The following is an 18,726-nucleotide window of genomic DNA, read 5'->3' as shown; positions in this document are numbered from 1 at the left end:
GAGTTAAATCCCCAGTCCTTTGCCCCTTAGAGGGCACTTTGCAGCCCAGTGTCTGCAAACAAAATTTCTCTGCAACCCTGCTGCCATTTTCTATGGACAACCTCGATCTCAGATTTGAAAGCTAAGAATTGTTAAAAACAACAACACAACAACAACAACAACAAACTGTTTTGTCGTTTAAGGCACAGTCCGCGGCACTCTGCTATGCAGCCCGAGCTGACTTAGACAATCTGACTTCTGAATTTGTCACTGCAGCTGAAACAGAAGATCTTTGAAGACTCCTTATGCATTAAGAGCGGATCAAGGAGGCTCTTGGCCTTGGAGATGAGAGCTAGCAGGGGAGAGTCAATAAAAGAAGCTGCAGAGACTTCAAGTGGCAGAGGACAAAGGAATGCAACAGACAGGAGGGTCAGGAATGCAGGGCGAGAATGGGTCAATAGAGGAGGTCAGAGGAACATTGCATACAAGAGATCCTCAGTTTCCAAGGAGGAAAATATGCAAGACATGTGAATAACAAAGTACCCACTATTGGGCCAGCTACAGGTGGGCTTTAGAGAAAGAGAATTTACCTAGTGACTTGTGGGCCCACCACCTCCAAATGTCTTAAGCTATGGACATAAACCATGGTACCCCTATCAGTGACAAGGCTGGCTGTTCATGGTGGCTGGGAAAAACATCCCCGCATCAGCCTGGTTTCAAATATATCAAAATATATCCAAAGGATTCATTTTTTTAATCTATGTTAATGTCATTCCAATTATGTTTTCTATCTCTACTTGTGCTCCTGAGGGCTTTGGAGGTGGGAGAGAAAAGGAAGAAAATAACATTAGCTCTCCAGTACCTCCCTGGGGACCCCTCTTCTAGTCACAGCTTCTATATCACAGCTTCTATGACCCCAAAGGAGGTGTGTTGTGTGGGGATCCCATCCCATTTGTTTCTTGGTAGAAATAAGGTATGAGGACAAGTGGTTTAAAGGATGAAAAAGAGAATCAAAGAACATCAAGAGAATCAAGAAGGTGGTTAGGGGCCATTTAAGGGGAGAAAAGGACAATGTACAGAGGGAACCACAGCACTAGGGGTTCTGGTGTCATGATTTAGGTGGCTCATGTCCACCTCAGAGCTAGCACTTCGAAGCTGTGGAGTGTCTGGACCTTCTGAGTTTGAGAAATTCTTCTTTTTTTAAAATTTTTTAATATTTTTTTTTTCTTTCAGTTTTCGGTGTACACAACATCTTTGTTTTATTTTTATGTGGTGCTGAGCATCGAACCCAGCGCCATGCACATGCCAGGCGAGCGCATTACCGCTTGAGCCATATCCCCAGCCCCGAGTTTGAGAAATTCTATGTGAACAAGTATTGAGGCAGGGTGGTGGAGGACTGTTCCCCAAATTGACTTCAATACTCAACCCATTTCACATGCTATTTTGGGGGGGAGGGGTACTAGGGATTGAACTCAGGGGCACTTGAACACTGAGCCACATCCCCAGCCCTATTTTGTGTTTTATTTAGAGAAAGGGTCTCACTGAGTTGCTTAGCGCTGCGCCATTGCTGAGGCTAGATTTGAACTCGCGATCCTCCTGTCTCAGCCACCCAAGCTGCTGGGATTACAGGTGTGCGGCCACCCCGTGCCCAGCCCATGTGGTACTCTTACAACAAAATTCCCACCCTGCTTCTATCAAGCAGGAGTAGAAGAGACACAGTGACAACCATGTCTACAAAAGGCCATCAGTTTCCACTGGCTCCCTTGGCTGGGACACTTGTCATGGGAACTTGCCATGCTGTGACCACATGAAGAGGGATCCTGAAGGTGCCCGGCTGGCAGCCCAGCTGAGGCCTGATGGACAGAATCAACACTGGGCCAGAGAGTGGCAAGCCTGCGGGTGGTCCTGGCCCCAGTCACTGAGCCTCCCAGCATTCTAAATGTCCCCAGCTAAGGCTCCAGACCAGTTCCTTCCAAACCCAGACCCAGAGAATCTGTGAGTGGAATAAAGCAGCTATAATTTTACAGCCCTACTATTGTAGAGTCAGAGGCAAATGGAATGAGTATAATCAAAACCACCTTGAGAATTGTAAGGATCAGAGATAAGATATGGAATCCACCTGACTTTCAGCAGAACCTGAAATGATATGACAGCTGTTACCATCTTTGGAAAGTGGAAGAGACTAGATCTGTTTATCTATCCCACCCATCTTCTTCATTCCCTCTCTCTGTGCCCCACACTTGTGGGACACCTCAGAGACAACCCATTGGGAGACTCCGGCTTCCCCCAACTCCCACCACTTTCTTCTGCCTAGAGGTTCTGAGGGTCTTAAGGGGTCAGCATGAGTGGGGGCAGCCCCCACATACCTGAAGCCCGCTTTGTGTTCTCCCAAGTCCTTTTGTCCCCCTGGCCAGGTCTCATCCTGCCATGGCTTCATGTAGCTGTTCTCTTGCCTTTTGGAAGCCACACAATCCACTTTGGTCTGGGGCTAAGCCTAAAACTGTTCTGTGGGCTATTTGTGAACCCAGGCCCATCAGAGTATGCAGTGAGGGCGGCCAGGTGAGGCATGAGCAGCCTCCGTTGGGAACATAAAGAGCTCGCCCAGGCAACACCCTGTCTTGGTTCACCATGGCCAAAGGAATGCTGCCACAGAATGATATCATTGCTCTGTGTTCTGACATGCCGGGGTGCAGGGGAACAAAGTTCTCCACCCTCTTTGGAGCTATTAGGTAGATGAGGTCCCACCCAGTTTAAGGAGAGTCTCAAATGAAGTGTGTCTCCTGAAAACCACTCTCTCTCCTGTTGAGTTGTGAAACAAATGCAGTAACAAAGACCCAAAGTCCAAGGTCAAACAAACCAAAGCAAAGTTTGTAACCAGGAAATGAACCGTTACATTTAGATGATCACAAAGTTCAGATTAATAAAGTCCAGGAGGCTTCCTCTGAGGATCACATTGACAGACATCGCGGGAAGATTATCAAATGTGTGTCACGGTCGGGCAAGTGTGTTAGAGTTGCATGTGCAAAGGAAAATCCTGGCCCCGCCCCTGTCCTTCCTGCAATGCTGAAAGGCGGAAACGTTTCTGGACCTTGTGTTGACACGAAGCTCCAGTCAACGCTGTTCATTGAGAACCATGCTGCAGCCAATATTTATGAAGCCCTCGCCTCGAGCCCAGCACCCTGCTGAGAATCATACCTGCACCAAGTCCTTCTGTCCTTGTAACAGCCATCCTGGGTACAGGCTCTGATGGCTCCTGTTTGTAGATAAGCAGATAGAGGCTTGGTGGGTTCATGCCGGGCCCAGAGACACACTTGGGTCTTGAACTTCACCTGTCCAGTAGGGAAGTATGGTCTCCCAGTGACCAGCCTCTCCCACAGCCTAGATGTAGGCATGCTGCTGGGTCCACAGAAAATAAAGTCCAGGAAACTACACGGATCATTATGGAGGCCCTACCTATTCCATGAAAGGGAGTGTGTCCGATGTTTGTAGAGAATTAAAAATGACTAAAACACAAAAAGTTGGCTTAGCATGTAGTAGAAAAATGATGACAAATCTTTCTGCTTTTAAGACTATTTTATAAATGGTGTGAAAATTCCCACTCCCAGCCTCATAGAGCTCTCGGTCAACTGCAACCATCCAGAATATTCCTCAAAGCATGAGTGAACCCTCAATGTGGCCGACTGTTGTGGGTTGAAATGTGTCCCCCCAAAAGGTAAGTTGAAGTTCCATCGTGCATGGAGGAACATGATGTGAAGAGCTTAGGTAGGAGGCAGCCCGTGATACAGCTAAGGACAGAACCCAAGATCCATCTTCCCTCACGGCCCCCAGAAGCAACCAACCCCATTGACACCTCAGACTTTAACTTCCAGCCTCCAGAAACATGAGACAATAAACCTCTGTGGTATAAGCCATCCGTTTACCACAGTGGACCTAGCAAACCAACAGATTTTGGTACAGATGCCTATGTGTTTGACCTTATTTGGAAATAGGACCATTGCATGGTTAATTAAGTTTTAGTTAAGATGAGGGCATATTGGAATAGGATAGTCCTTAACCCAACAGGACCGCTGTCCTCATAAGGAGAGTCACAGGCCAGGCGCAGTGGTGCACACTTGTAATTCCAGTGGCTCAGGAGGCTGAGACAGAAGGATCACGAGATCAAAGCAGCCTCTGCAAAAAGCGAGGCACTAAGCAACTCAGCGAGACCCTGTCTCTAAATAAAATACAAAATAGAGCTGGGGAGGTCGCTCAGTGGTTGAGTGCCCCTGAGTTCAATCCCCAGTATACCCCCAAAAATGAATGAATAAAAAATAAAAAAGTAAGAAGAGTCACAGAGACACACAGAGGGAACATAGCTGTGTGACAACGGAGACAAAGACTGGAGTTCTAAAGCTCTAAGCCCAGAGCTGCCACCAAAGGCTGGAACAGAGGTGTTGAACAGATTGGCTCTTGAGGCCCCAGGAAAGAGCCCACCTTGTCTGCTGACACCTTGATTTTGGGCTCCTGACTCCAGACCGTAAGAGAACGAATTTTTGCTGTTTTAAGCTACCCAGTTTGTGGTACTCTGGGACAACATCCCTAGGGAATGAGCACACCAACCTTTTAACCATGGTCCTGATTTCGGGAGAGGAGAGCAAGTCCTGCCTTAACCTTGTGGTCTGGCATCCTTCCTCTGTCTCTGTCAGACTCTCCAGGGCTGGGGCTGTAGCTCACCTAGCCCCTGTGAGGCCCTGGGTTCTATCCTCAGCACCACATAAAAATAAATAAATAAATAAAAGTCCTTGGGTTGAAGGCAACAGACAAATTAAAATAATAATAATAATTTAAAAAAAAACCCTCCAGGCAAACCCTGTAATTTGGTCCTTCACGTCCTGCTGTGGGTCTCTTTACCACCCTCATTGGCTAGGAGAAAACCCTCTGCTGAGTCCCCTCCTACTTTTTTTTTGGCGGGGGAGGGGGGGAGTACCAGGTATTGAACTCAGGGGCACTTGACCACTGAGCCACATCCCCATCCTATTTTGTGTTTTATTTAGAGACAGAGTCTCACTGAGTTGCTTAGGGCCTCACTATTGCTAAGGCTGGCTTTGAACTCAGGATCCTCCTGCCTCAGCCTCCCAAGCCACTGGGATTACAGGCGTGCCCCAGCAGTCCCCTCCTACTTTAAGACACCTCGGTGTGGCTCACGCTTACCTAGGCCTCCCAAGCCCCTGGAATGCACACTTGGCCCAGGGTGGTCTGTCAGCTCTCTCTGCATTGCTTTTATCCCTCTCTGAGGGAGAGGTGGAAGGGGAGGTGAACCTGGAGACCAGATGTGCAGCAGGGAGAGCGTCCCAAGTTTCAGTCTCATAACAGACAGGAGGGGAGCTACTGATAGCTTTGAAGCTGCAGAGGTCATTGGTTCTCATGCCCTAATTAAGTGCCTGCTGTATGTGGACAGTGCTGAATGGTGGGGGAGGGGCCAGGTAGGAATGCTTTTACCTGCAAGGGGCAGGACACCTGGGACCCGTGATGGCAGGAAGCATTTACCAGATGGCTCATGACTTCCTTGTGGAGGTTGGCTCACTGTGGCTGATGGAAAATATCTTGTGAGATCTTTCTTCTATCCTCTTCCTGTATAGAGATGAAGTCTCTGCCGCACCGTACTGGCAACTGTGAGGGAACTGGCTCTCTGAGGGAAAAGGTCCTGACCGGGAGTGTTTGCCCATGTGTGTGGGGTAAGTGCCAAGGCCATGTTCAAGGATGACTGCGAAATCAACAACTGACTCGTTAAATTTTTGAAAATAGAACCATGGGCTCTCTCTGGCCAGTAACAGGGGCTCCACTCCACTACCCAGCCTGTCTCCTCTCTGGATGGATCTAGGTTTGTGACTGCTTGAATCCAGAGTCCAGCAGAAGAGACCTTCTATGATTCCAAAAGCCAGTCAGAAAGGCTGCAACTTCCAAGCTGAGGCTGGTCTAGGAAGACCCTCTGGGTGCCCTGAGCAGCTGAGGTAAAGAGTGACCATCTGAGACACCACGCTGAAAAGGCCACATGTAGACCCTCCGGAAGACAATCCTAGCTGCACTCAGCCTGCCAGCTGTCCCCACCAAAGTGCCAGATGTGGGCATGAAGCTGTTTTGGACTTTTAAACAGATTCCATTACCAAGTGACTCTCCTCCGTGCCATCAGGATCAGAAATAGCAGCCAGCTGAGCCAGTCTAACTCCCAAAGTCCTGAGATACAACGCTTGCTTTAAAGTATCTAAATTTGAGGACAGTTTGCTTTGTAGCAGATCATGAAATACCTTCCACAAGCATTTCGCCCTCTTTCTCCCTTGTCTTTCTCAACTGAAGAGACTTTCTCAACTGGACACTCTAAGTCCAAGCCTCCCTTGCATCTAGGTATGATCACATGATGCAGTTTTAAGATGCAGACTCCAGGAGATAGTGGTCAAAGTCCCTGGGGAAGTTTTCACTTCCTAAATAAAAAAAAAAAAAAGAAATGCTTAGGAGGAGAAGCCCTTTTACTCTTTATCCTTCATGAGTCATTCTTCCTGCCTGGAATATAGATACGATGGTTTGAGTTTCTGCAGCTATCCTGCATCAGGAAAGAAACAGAGAAGGGGTCTGTCATCAGTTGCGCTAGGTCTAGATCACCTGCCTCTGGATTATTAATTACAAGCTAACTTCATTGTCAAGTTCCCTATTACTTCTAGCTAGAAGCAATTTCACTGAACATCCTTTATATAAATCAATTTGCAGCAGGTTGAATGACTGAAATCAAGGAGGTTTAATCACAGGAATGCAGCTTATGCAATCACCAGGGTCTCACACTGAGAAGGGCGCATTCTTGTTTTAAAGCTCTGCAATGTCCATCTTGAAATTCTGAGTGACCATATTTCATCACATAATTGCCACAGGTTTTATGTCAAATTCTTTTTGCAAAAAAATACAAGGCAAAGCTTTAAACAAATTGTTGCCAGTATTACTTAAAAATCATTTGTTACTAAACTATCTTCAGTGCAAGATTAGGATGCATGGAGAACTTGTAAATCTATGTTAAAATTGAATAATCCAAATTGACACACCTCATTTCTTTGTGTTTAGTGAACAATTCTCTGGGAAAAAAAAATGTAACACACCAGTTATCGATTTGCATATTATAGTCGAAATATTGCACTTGAGAAAGCTTGCTACAGTGTTGCAAAGTATGGACTTATAAGAATTTAATCTTCTGTGTCCAAAGATTCTGCTCTACCAACATTGCTTTTGTTATTGGCACTCACATAAGATGCTCTCAGCGTTAGTCCTGCCTGCTCTCAACAAACCGTGCAACCATTAGGAAATAGAATGACCATCGTGTGCCCTGAGAACTCCAGGCTCCAGGCTCCCAGTGAGGGAAGACAAATGCGCATCCTTAGGCAACTGGTGAACATATTGCTACTGTTCACCTTTTAAGTAGTGTGACAAGCAGAATTATGCTGTGCAACAATTAGGTGATAAAAGGTTATAAACCAATTTTTGGACTGAAAAAACAGAGTATGATGATTATGCAAGGAAATACAGTATTTTGGAACAAGAGCCCAGCCCTTTTTACTTTGCCCGGGGTCCCATAAATTATGCAGTCAATCCTGGGTTTGATGAATCAGTACAATCATAAAAGGAATTTGTAAATGACCAATAAGCTTTGAACTTGACCACTCTATTTTTTTATTAAAGTCACCAGAGAAGATGTAGGAGAAGTATCAAATTTGCAAACAGCACAAAATATGACAAATGCCAATTAGTTAAATGAAAGATTTATTTATCTATTTGTGGGACTGGGGATTGAACACAGGGATGCTCAACCACTCAGCTACATCCCCAGTCCTTTTTATTTTATTTAGATATAGGGTCTCACAAAGTTGCTGAGGCTGGCCTTGAACTTGCTATCCTCCTGCCTCAGCCTCCTGAGTTGCTGAGATTATAAGCATATGCCACCACACCTAGTGAAAGATTGAATATTTAAAAAAAAAAATCCAAATAGACATGAAGCCCAAATTGAAAAGATATTTAACAAGATGTTAACCCTGAATTTGAGCTTAAATCCTGCAGTTGGTGTGGTATCAGGTGAGGTTAAGATTTGGTATCGACTGGCCAGTGTCCAATCTGCTTACCCCAGCAATTTAGCACATGCAAGCGTGCACACACATGTATAATAAACACAAATAGTATATGCATGTAGTGGTTTTACATAAAAATATCACACGTATTATTTATGAATCATTTGATTTTTATCACATTTTACCATAGGCACCTAGAATTGACCACATTGTTCATTAAAGGTTTAAAATAACAAACTCCTGATGAGAAAAATTGATGCAATATTTCACCAACATGCAGAAACCTGTTGGTTAATAACTGAAAAGCAAAACAACAAACCCTAAGCCAAATGCCCCCAGACCTTTACTATTATCATCAAAAGGAAAGATAGCTTTTTTTTTTTTTTTTCCTATTGTCAGGATTCAGTGATCCAAGCCAATGGCTTGGTATACAGTGAGCCCCCAAATAAATAAGTCCCTATAATAATAGAGTCTTTACTACTTGTGGCCAAAACTACTGCCTAAAATTCTCTTTGGTGTCAAAAAGAAATGAAATTTAAAGAAATCGAATCAACGAGAGTCAGATATGGAGGCCGCTCATCTTTGAGATCAAAGGGCAGGAAGGAGGTCAGAGCGGGAACTGCTTCTCAACAGAACCCAGGGCTAACCACACGCAGGTGGAATCCTCGGCACGTCAACGAGTCTGCGCCAGCAAGACAACCATGAGGTGATGGTGCCACCTGCTGGCCACTGAGCAGTAATCCCGTGACAATCCAAAGGTTTGATTGCTTGGCCGGGGTGGGGGTGGCGGTGAAGAGGAGAGAATGAATGATTTCCTTATGTTTTTGTATGACCCGTCTCATTCCAGCCCGTGTGTGCTCAGCAGGTAGGTACCATCAAGGTTATTAAAAGAAAGCAATTTCTTCCTTCCTTCCTTCCTCCCTTCCTCCCTCCCTCCCTCCCTTCCTTCCTTCCTTCCTTCCTTTCTTTCTTTCTTTTTGGTACTGGGGATTGAACCCGAGGTGCTTAACCACTGAGCCACATTCCCAGTTCTTTTTATTTTTTATTTTAAGACAGTCTCACTAAGTTGCTGAGGGGCAGCGCTAAAGCTAAATTGCTGAGGCTGACCTCGTACTTGTGATCCTCCTGCCTCAGCCTCCTGACCTGCTGGGATTACAGTGGTGTACCACCACATCTGGCAACATCAGACAAATTCTGATGTCCACAAAAGGGTAATTTTGCTCCTACCCATATGGTACTAGGGAAAGCCCATAAACAGTGTTTTCACAAAGCAGCATTTGAAAGAAAATGAATTTGGAAGTTTGTCTGTAGACTTCTGACCCAGCATAGCCACTTGCCAGGTGGTCTTTAGTAAATTACTTAACCCAGCCTCATTTTTCTCCGCGGTAGAATAGAGCCACTCACGTGGTCCTCAGATGGGGACTGGGGACTTGTGGTAGAAAGTGTCTTGGTGACTTTCCAGGGTCCAAAGGCACATGAATAGTTTTCAGAGGAGCAGTTTACAGATTCTCAGCCTCCACTGGTTCCCTTATCTAACCCTGATCTGCCTAGGGACAATTTCTGCAGGTGAGGTGTCCAGCTGGGTTTTTGCCCCCTAGCCCATTTCATAATGGTTCTCCTCCTGCTTGGAAGAAGGATGGCCTCCCGACTTCCTGCCTCAGTCTTACTCAAGTGCACTGTCTGGGGGGGGGGGGCAGGGACTGTGGAGCACCAAGCATCATAGGGACAAATGAGACTGTTTGTGTCTTGATGAGACTGGGAACAGGACTAGGAACTGGACCACAAGAGCTGAGGATTGGGGGCTGTTCCTAAGCATTGTTTTAAACAAAGTGCAAAGAGGTCCCAATAGAGTTGCCCATTAGGAAAAACATTAATTATTAATAAAGATAATTTCACTAAATGATATCTGACACATTATAGTGAAGGAATTCAAAGAATTAAGAGAGGCTGTCATAACAAAATTCACACCAGGCCAACTACTGATTTACAGGAGGCAGATTTCTCAGAGCATACTTTAAAAAAATTATTATTGAACAATTACAGATTCACAGGAAGTTGTAAAGATGATACAGAGGTTCAATGTCACCCAGTTTCTCCTGATGAAGAAACTTACTAGCTAAAGGACAAAGTCAAAACCAGGAAGTAGACACTGGTACAGCACATGTATGGGGATCTGGCCATTTGGTCAGGTGTGCAGATTCACCTGAGCACCTGCAATGGTGTGAGTGAGATCATGGCAGGAGAGATGTTTACCCTGATTGGAACATCACAGGTTCCAATGTACCCCATAAATATACAATGTACCCCATAAATATATACACTTTTTATGTATCTTTTTGTGTTTGTGGTGCTGGGGATTGAACCCAGGGCCTTGTACATGTGAGGCAAGCACTCTACCAACTGAGCTATATCCCCAGCCCAATTTTAAAGGCACTGGAAATGCTGGGGCTGCAGCAGCGGTGGAGTGTCTGTCTGCCCACATGCCCAAGGCCCTGGGTTTCATCCCCACCTCTTAGGGGGGGCGGGGCGCTGGGGGAAGCACTGGAAGATTCCACTGCATTAGCTCTCTCCTGGGTGGCTCCTTTGTTGTCAAAGCCAGCCCACGTCTTCCCCCCTCCTCACCAGGGCGACCTCTGACCTATTCTCCATTCTACAATTTTCTTATTTCAGGCACGCACATAGATGGGGTTAGGCAGGAGGGGACGCAGGAGACCGGCGTTGCTCACGGGCGCGCTGCCCTGGAGATGCACCCGCGCCGTCTTGGGCACCTTGTCCACAGATCTCCATCTCTGTTTGCTGAGTGGTTTGCCACGGGCGTACGACTTTCTGAAAATCCAGGAGAGAACTGATGACGGGACCGTTTCACTCCAGCATCAGCTAATTTGCTACGCCCAAGATAAACACGTCATAGGCCCCACCCCTCGGTCCTGGGGGAGGGGCCTCTCCGGGGCGGGCTCGCGCAGAGCGGCGCGTGGGCGGGGCGTCCTGCCTCTGCGGCGCGCACGTCCCCGCGCTCCCGAGGCTCGCACCTGGGCGGGGGGCCTTTGCTTCTCTTCTCCGACCCGCGGCGCACCAGGGCCTGTCGGTGCATCGGCGGCAGTGGCAAGGGTGGCGCGGTGGCAAGCGTCAGCGTGTGCGCCCTGGTGGCGTCAGCGTGTGCGTCCTGGTGGCGGGGGTGATACTGGCCCAGTACATATTCACCTTGAAGAGGAAGATGGGCCTCAAGACCAGGATCTTGGAGATGATTCGCCACGTCCATGAGAAACAGGATGGAGCGCATCCTAAGTATTCTCCCGATAGTGCTCTGTGCACGTGAACATCTGGGGATCGAGTGTTTATGACAAATAAGAAGATTGGATAACCAAGATGTGACTAATCGAGAGCCTGCTGTACTTATCAAATGATGCCAGAATTCCAGAAAAGTTCAGTTCGTATCAAGAACCCTATAACAGTAGAAGAAACTCTCTGTGGTCTTATCAAAGGTGGAGTTGCCAAACGTCAGATAGTAACAGACATTGATATGACACTAAGTAGGTTTCCTACAAAGGGAAAAGATGCCCAACATGTCTTAATATCATTGACAACTATCAGCTGGTTACAGATAAATGTCAAAAAAAAAAAAAAGTTATTGCAACTAAAGGAACAGCATTATGCTATAGAAGTTGATCCTGTACTTACCGTGGAAGAAAAGTACCCTTATATGGTAGAATGGTAGACTAAGTCTTACGGTTTGATTGTGGAACAGGGTATACCAAAAGCTAAACTTAAAGAGATTGTGGAAGTATCTGACGTTATGCTCAAGGAAGGATATGAGGATTTCTTTGTTAAGCTCCAACACAGTATCCCTGTGTTCATATTTTCGGCTGGTATTGGTGATATACTAGAGGAAGTTATCCATCAAGCTGGTTTATCATCCAAATGTCAAGTAGTGTCCAACTTCATGGATTTTGATGAAAATGTTGTCCTCAGAGGACTTAAAGGAGAACTGATTCATGTATTTAACAAACACGATGGTGCCTTGAAGAATACAGATTATTTCAGTCAACTAAAAGACAACAGCAACATAATTCTGCTGGGAGACTCCAGAGGAGATTTAAAAATGGCAGATGGGGTAGTCAATGTTGAACACATTCTGAGGATTGGTTATCCAAATGGTAGAGTAGATGAGCTTTTAAAAAAATACATGGACTCTTCTGATATTGTTTTGATAAAAGAAGAATCACTGGAGGTCGCCAACTCTATATTTTACAGAAGATTCTATAGACAAGTATTTTTCAAGAAGACCTCTCCCATGGGTGCAAATGATACAAAATCTACTCATCTGTCCAACTAGCTGAAAAACTTATTTATAATATATCCTTGTTCTTGAAGTTTTCCCTTTACATAACCAAAATATTTTCAGACACATTGAATCCATCTCCTGGAAGCTCCTTTTCCCCACCTCTTTCAATACACTCCTCATCATATTTTTAACCCCTAAAAAATGTTGAAGCCAAAATTAGAAAAAACTACTCCCTACTTTTCCAAAATGAATTTTGTAGCTTAATGTTATCTTGCAGTTTTTGAAGAATCTTTTTACACCAGGAATGTTTATAGATGTTTTTTAAAAGTTTTATGAAATGGTGAAATAGTGTGCATGATTTTCAGTATTGCCATTTATATAATTTGGGTGGATTATACTAGTGGTATCACCATCTCCTGAAATTTTGTGTGTGTGTGTGTGGGGGGGACAAATATTTACCAAAAAAGAGTGGCACTTAATATTTGAAAAGACTGTTGGTGGCCATGAGTCAGTAATCATCACAAAATATTCTATATGAAGCCCTGATAATAAATATGAAATGAAACCCTTTTTAATTCTTAAAAAAGAAAAAAGGATAAACACATCATCACCCCCAGGCCACTCATCTCTGTGACAAAGTCAATAAAGTGACTTTTTTTGGGGGGGGGATTACTGGGTATTGAACTCAGGGACACTTAACCACTGAGCAACATCCCCAGTCCTATTTTTTGTATTTTATTCAGAGTCAGGATCTCACTGAGCTGTTTAGAGCCTTGTTTTTTTGCTGAGGCTGGCTTTGAACTAGCAATCCTCCTGCCTCAGCCTCCTGAGTCTCTGGGATTACAGGCATGCACCACCACCCCCAGCAATAAAATGACTTTTTATGTTTAATAATTATCAAAACAATGATCCATTTTTGCTGTTTTAATCAATGTTTACTACTCATAATTTTAATTGATTCAAATCAAAGAAATCGATTTTTTATACTCATGGGAAATTAAAAGTGTTTAAATTTATATATATGCTAATATAAATTTATATTTATAAATATAACTGTGGCAGAGAAATGATGGGTGATCAATGGAAGGTCTTCAAGCATATATTAAATTAGGAAAAAATTCTGTAGGGGAAATTGAACAGAAATACAAGGTTTTTGTTGTTGTTTTATTTTCATATACTAGGGATTGAACCCAAGAGAACTTTACCACTGAACTAAGTCCCCAGCCCTTTTTCTTTTTATTTTGAGACAGGGTCTAGCTAAGTTGCTGAGGCTGGCCTTGAACTTGAGATTCGCCTGCCTCAATCTCTCAAATTGCTAGGATTGCAGGCATCTGTCACCATGCCTGACCCAGAAATACAAGTTAAAGAACAAAAAGGAATGGTTAAAACTTCCGAGTATTAAAGAGCCTGTTTGCTCTTCTGTAAATGGATAATGTTGGGTAGCAAATCACTTAGGTTCTGCCAGACACATTAAAAAGTGATCTAAGAGTTTTTATTTGGAAATATCAATATCTACTAGGTGGGAGAAATGACATCCTTTGCAACTACTTAAATTCTGGACAAAAAGAAAATGTTCAAGATGTGAGAACATTAAGAAGCACATGGGTGGGGGAGTTTAGAGTTTTTTCAAAACTTTTTTAGAATACTAGAAATATGTGTGAATAAAAACTTTCAAGCACATACTTGGTAAAGTGCTTTTGAAAATCTATGAGGCAAGCTGGGCACGGTGGTCCACACCTGTAATCCCATCGGCTTGGGAGGCTGAGGCCATGGGACTGTGAGTTCAGAACCAGCCTCCGCAGGGCTGGGGTTGTGGCTCAGCGGTAGAGCACCGCCTAGCATGTGCGAGCCCCTGCGTTCGATCCTCAGCACCACATAAAAATAAATAAAATAAAGGTATTGTGTCCAACTACAACTAAAAAAGAAAGAAAGAAAGAAAGAAAAAACAGTCTCAGCAACAGTGAGGCACTAAGCAAAATACAAAAAAGGGCTGGGGATCTAGCTCAGTGGTCGAGTGCACTGAGTTCAATCCCTGGTATCAAAAATAGAAAGTCTATGAGGCAGTCAATGTTATGTAATAGTTCTCCCACTGTCATCCTGTCAAGAAATTAGTCTGAATTAGGATAGTTTCAGTCTGAGTAGCCCAAATCTGGTTCGCACTGGATTAGGCAGAAAATAGAGTGTATTGGCCGATGCACTAAAAAAGGAGGGGTTCCTGGATCCATATGCTTAGCCGGCGCCTGGGAACCCATATCTTTCCAGCTTTTCTGACTCTGCTTTCCTCTCTGGTAACCTCACTCTGGGGCATCCTTCCCAAGATGGCTGCTGGCAACCCTGGTCTTCCATCCTCCCCGCTGGGAAAGAACTGCCTTCTCTCAATAGCCTCAGTGAAATGACTGAGGCATTGGCCTCCTTGGCTTGGATGGGATCATGCACCCATCCCTAAATCAGCGGCTGTGGCCATGGAAGTGGGATGATCTGATTGGCTGGGTCTGGGTCACATGCTTCCACCCTCCCTGGGGCAAGGGTCAACCTCATTCTTGATCCACTGAGATGAACTAAGAGTGGAGGAGGGAAGTCCAGAATTCTAAGAGAAGAGAAAATGGATAGTCGAGTGCCCAAGTGATAGAAGGCTTCTGTATAATCTACCAATCAGCACATCTTCACAGAGTTGTAGGGGGAACATGTGACACCCACCCTTTCAACCTCCTGACAAGGAGCCTCTGGGAGACATTGGTTATCACTGTGGCGCAGATGGGAACATGACCACACAGAGAGGTTACGTTATTGCCCGAGATTGCACAACGGTAAGTGGGGGGGTAGGGATTGGCTGGGGCATCTGTCCCAGGGTTGGCACTCTCTGAGCCTCCACACTGGTGGCAGGGACAATGGAAATGCAGCATGGCCCAGACTTGAGGACCCAGGAGCTGGGGGGGGGGGCAGCGATAGGATGATCTATAAAGAGTTAGCACCGGGGCCGAGCAAGCCCTGGTGCCCCAGGCTTGGCCCTAGCTCCCTGCCTCCACCCCACCCTGGGTGCAGCAGGGGCACTGCCACAACTCCAGCCAAGCCTGCGCCAGCCCTGCCGCAGTCTGGGAGCTGAGGCGTGGAACTGGCTGGGGAGCTGGGGTGGCAAGGTGAGGACAGGAGAGGAGCAAAGAGAGGAGGGAAGGCCGGAGTCAGGAGGCTCCTTTGAGCCCCGAAACCACAGAAGCCATCATCAATGATGAGGCCTGGGCCTCCATTAGAGGCCTCACTGGAGGCAGCTGGTGGGCAACTCAGGCTCCTGCCCTGGAGACAGCACTCTGACCACACATCCACATCAGAAGCAGCTCAGAAAGTTTTGTTTTATTTATTTTTTATAACACAAAATTTACCATTTTAACTATTTTTAAGTGGACCATCCGATGGCATTAGGTACATTCACCTTGTTGCACAAACATCACTAAAACTCTGCCCATTAACCAGTGACTGTCCATTTCCCCGGCTCCTAAACCCCCAAAGCTTCTATTCTGCTTTCTCGGAGCCTCATGTAAGTGGAATCATTTGGTGTTTGGCTTTTGTGACTGGCTTACTCACGCAGCATGACGTCCTGCACATGCTCAGTGGCAGCGTGTGGCAGAATGCCTGTCCTTTTTCAGGCTGAGTCATATTTATGGTATGTAGGTTCCCCATTTGGCTTATCCATTCATCCGTGGTTGCTGGACACGTGGGCAGTTTCCACCCTAGTTTGGTGAATAATGCTACTGTGAATATTGAAGCACAGGGATCTGTGAGGCCCTGCTTTCTTTCAGTTCCTTGGGGGTACATACCCAGGGGTGGAATTGCTGAGTCATGTGCTAATTCTGTATTTGTATCTGGGTTTGTGGTTGTTATTGCTTTGGTACTGGGGTTTGAACCCAAGGGTACTTAACTACTTAGCCCTTTTTAAAAAATATCTTATTTAGAGACAGGGTCTCGCTGCATTGCTTAGGGTCTTGCTATATTGCCTAGGGCCTCACTAAGATGCTGAGGCTGGCTTTGAACTCGCGATCCTCCTGCTTCAGCCTCCTGAGCTGCAGGGATTATAGGTGTACACCACTGTGCCCGGCTAATTCTGTGTTACAGTGTTTTCCGCAGTGGTTGCACCAGCAATGTACAAGAGTTCCAATCACTCCATTCCTCTCCGAATCTCCTTGTTTTTCATGGCAGATGTGTGTGGCTTAGAGTTGTCCAATAGGGGCTGCATTCGGGGGCACGGATCAAACCTAGCAGGGTGAGGCTTGCTAGGTTAACTCTCCACTGCCCATCTGCTGCCCTCCTCTCTTGGGGGTGCAGAAAGGATGAAGCACTACCATTGCCCTTATCAGTGACTCTGGGCCCCAAGGCATGAGTCCCTTCCCCTTCACCTCTGAGCCTACCCTTGAAGGACATTGTCATTTAGCAAAGGAATTCCTATTGACTTTTTTAGGTTAATAAGGACAGACTATAAAGCTTATCTACTTATTTCAGAATTTGTTGATGGGATAGTGAAAGGGGCTACTTCCGAAGACACCAGTTGAAAGGACTTTGAGTGAGCAGGGCATGTTGTCAGAAGCCTGTAATCCCAGTGGCTCGGGTGGCTGAGGCAGGAGGACGGCAAGTTCAAAGCCAACCTCAACAACTTAGTGAGGCCTAAGCAACTTACCCAGACCCTGTCTCACAATAAAACATAAAAAGGGCTGGGGACTGCCTCAGTAGGTAAGCAAAGAAAGGACTCTGACCTCCTACGAAACACGTGAAACCGGTCACTGTGGTTCCTCCTCACCTTCAGGGGTTGTCTTAAGACCCCCCCAGGGGGTGCCTGAAGCTCAGATAGTACTGAACTCAGGTTCATAGACTTTTTTTTTTCCTGTACATACACACTTCAGATGAAGCTTTATTTATAAATTAGGTTCAGTAAGAAGAGACTAACAAGAATAACTAAAAACAGAATAATTTATAATGAATGATATACTATAATAAAAGCCGTGTGAGTCTTGTCTCTTTCAAATAGCTTTTTGCTCATTGCTGGAATTTTCCATTTATTTTTCTCATTTGACCATGTGTAATGAAACCCAGGAAGTAAAACTGTGGATAAGGGTCTCTGTGCCCCACTGTGGTGGCTTTTCTCCATCCCCTCCTTACCTTCTCCGCACCTGTCTTGTCTCTGCTCCGTACCCTGGAGGGCTGGACCCCGTGGAGGCATTTTCTGGGTTTCCTTCCTCTTGGCCTCTGCTGGGTTTGGTCAGTGAGAGACACTGAGAAGGAATCAGAGGGCGGAGGAAAGGGAGATCTGTCACACATGTGTTGTACTATTGCTGGTGTCACCAAGATCCAGGACAAAATGGGGCCCCACAGACTTGGAGGTGGGGGTGGGGAGTTCTGCATGCCACTCCACACAGTCATTCTCCTCTCCATTTTCTGTCCACTGTCCCCTCTAAGGGACAGCATGATAAATTCACCTGATCCAGGGACAAAGGTGGAATGAACCCTGTGTTTACGGGTGAGAGGTCCTGGCTGGATGCCACCGCCATGGAACACTTGTGATCTAGAAAACCTGGCCAGGCCGAGTCCCCACAGGATCCGCAGGCATTTCATGCTAATCTGCTGGGCGTTCTCCTGCACCGTGGGTAATAAGTGCACGCACAGCATAGATTTGCTCTATGCTTCTAGAGGATCCCCCTGGTTTGGTGTTGTGGGTTATGGGCTTTCCAGCTGCCTGTGTCACTGGATGACTCCTGGAGGCTGGCCTCTGGAGCCCTGTCCTCAGAAAAACCCACCAGCCTCTGCTGCTTGGCAGAAGCTCGGCCCTGGGGGCTTCTGCCTCTTCCGCCCGGGAGCTGCAGCCCTACGAGGAAGGCTGGCCAGGTATCCTGCCCCTTGGTTCTGCCGACTTACAGTTCTCACCAGGAACCAGGTCTCCGTGTCCACTCTGCCCCCACTTGTGATAGTTCAGCTGCTGTCCTCAGAGAGTGCCAAGGACCATGTCTTCATGACTCCAAGAGAAAGGAATTGGCGTTTTCCCACCAGATATTAGATTTCAGTTTCAGATGTCAAAAATTATCGCTTTTGGTGACAAGAAAGGGAGTGAAATCAATGAGGGGATTAACGGGGCCTTGTTGGTTCAGTGGGTTCCCACCTGAGCCTTGGTGTTGTTTCATTTTCTAGATCAAGTTGCCTAGGCCATTGTATCCAGCTGTTTGGTCTAGATATTTCTGTGACAGTATTTTTTTAGATGTAATTGATATTTATTTATTTTATTTCATACACACACACACACACACACACACACACACGCACACATATATATTTTAGTTGTAGGTGGGCAAAATACCTTTATTTTATTTTATATGGTCCTGAGGATTGAACCCAGTGCCTCACGTG

The 18,726-nt window shown here is 45.8% G+C and overlaps 2 long non-coding RNA genes and 1 pseudogene across 2 annotated transcripts in view; 2 read left to right on the top strand and 1 right to left on the bottom strand.

Annotated features, from left to right (window-relative positions):
- LOC139706697 (uncharacterized) overlaps positions 1-324 on the top strand; it is a 35,179-nt gene extending 34,855 nt beyond the window's left edge. The window contains exon 3 of the long non-coding RNA XR_011708303.1: positions 183-324. This is a non-coding gene — a long non-coding RNA (uncharacterized lncRNA). The remainder of the gene's footprint in view (positions 1-182) is intronic.
- Positions 325-11,259: 10,935 nt separating this feature from the next.
- LOC114087754 (cytosolic 5'-nucleotidase 3A-like) lies at positions 11,260-12,393 on the top strand (annotated as a pseudogene).
- A 3,333-nt stretch (positions 12,394-15,726) lies between these two features.
- Positions 15,727-18,304, bottom strand: LOC139706764 (uncharacterized). The gene is made up of 3 exons (XR_011708413.1): positions 18,241-18,304; positions 17,488-17,600; positions 15,727-16,067 (listed from the first exon to the last, which is right to left on the bottom strand). It is a non-coding gene; the product is annotated as an uncharacterized lncRNA (long non-coding RNA).
- Between the last annotated feature and the right edge of the window lie 422 nt (positions 18,305-18,726).

This window comes from Marmota flaviventris, chromosome 8 (genome assembly GCF_047511675.1).
Source record: "Marmota flaviventris isolate mMarFla1 chromosome 8, mMarFla1.hap1, whole genome shotgun sequence".
NCBI lineage: Eukaryota > Metazoa > Chordata > Mammalia > Rodentia > Sciuridae > Marmota > Marmota flaviventris.
Note: the sequence above shows the minus strand (reverse complement) of the source record. Positions and strands in the feature narration are given on the sequence as shown.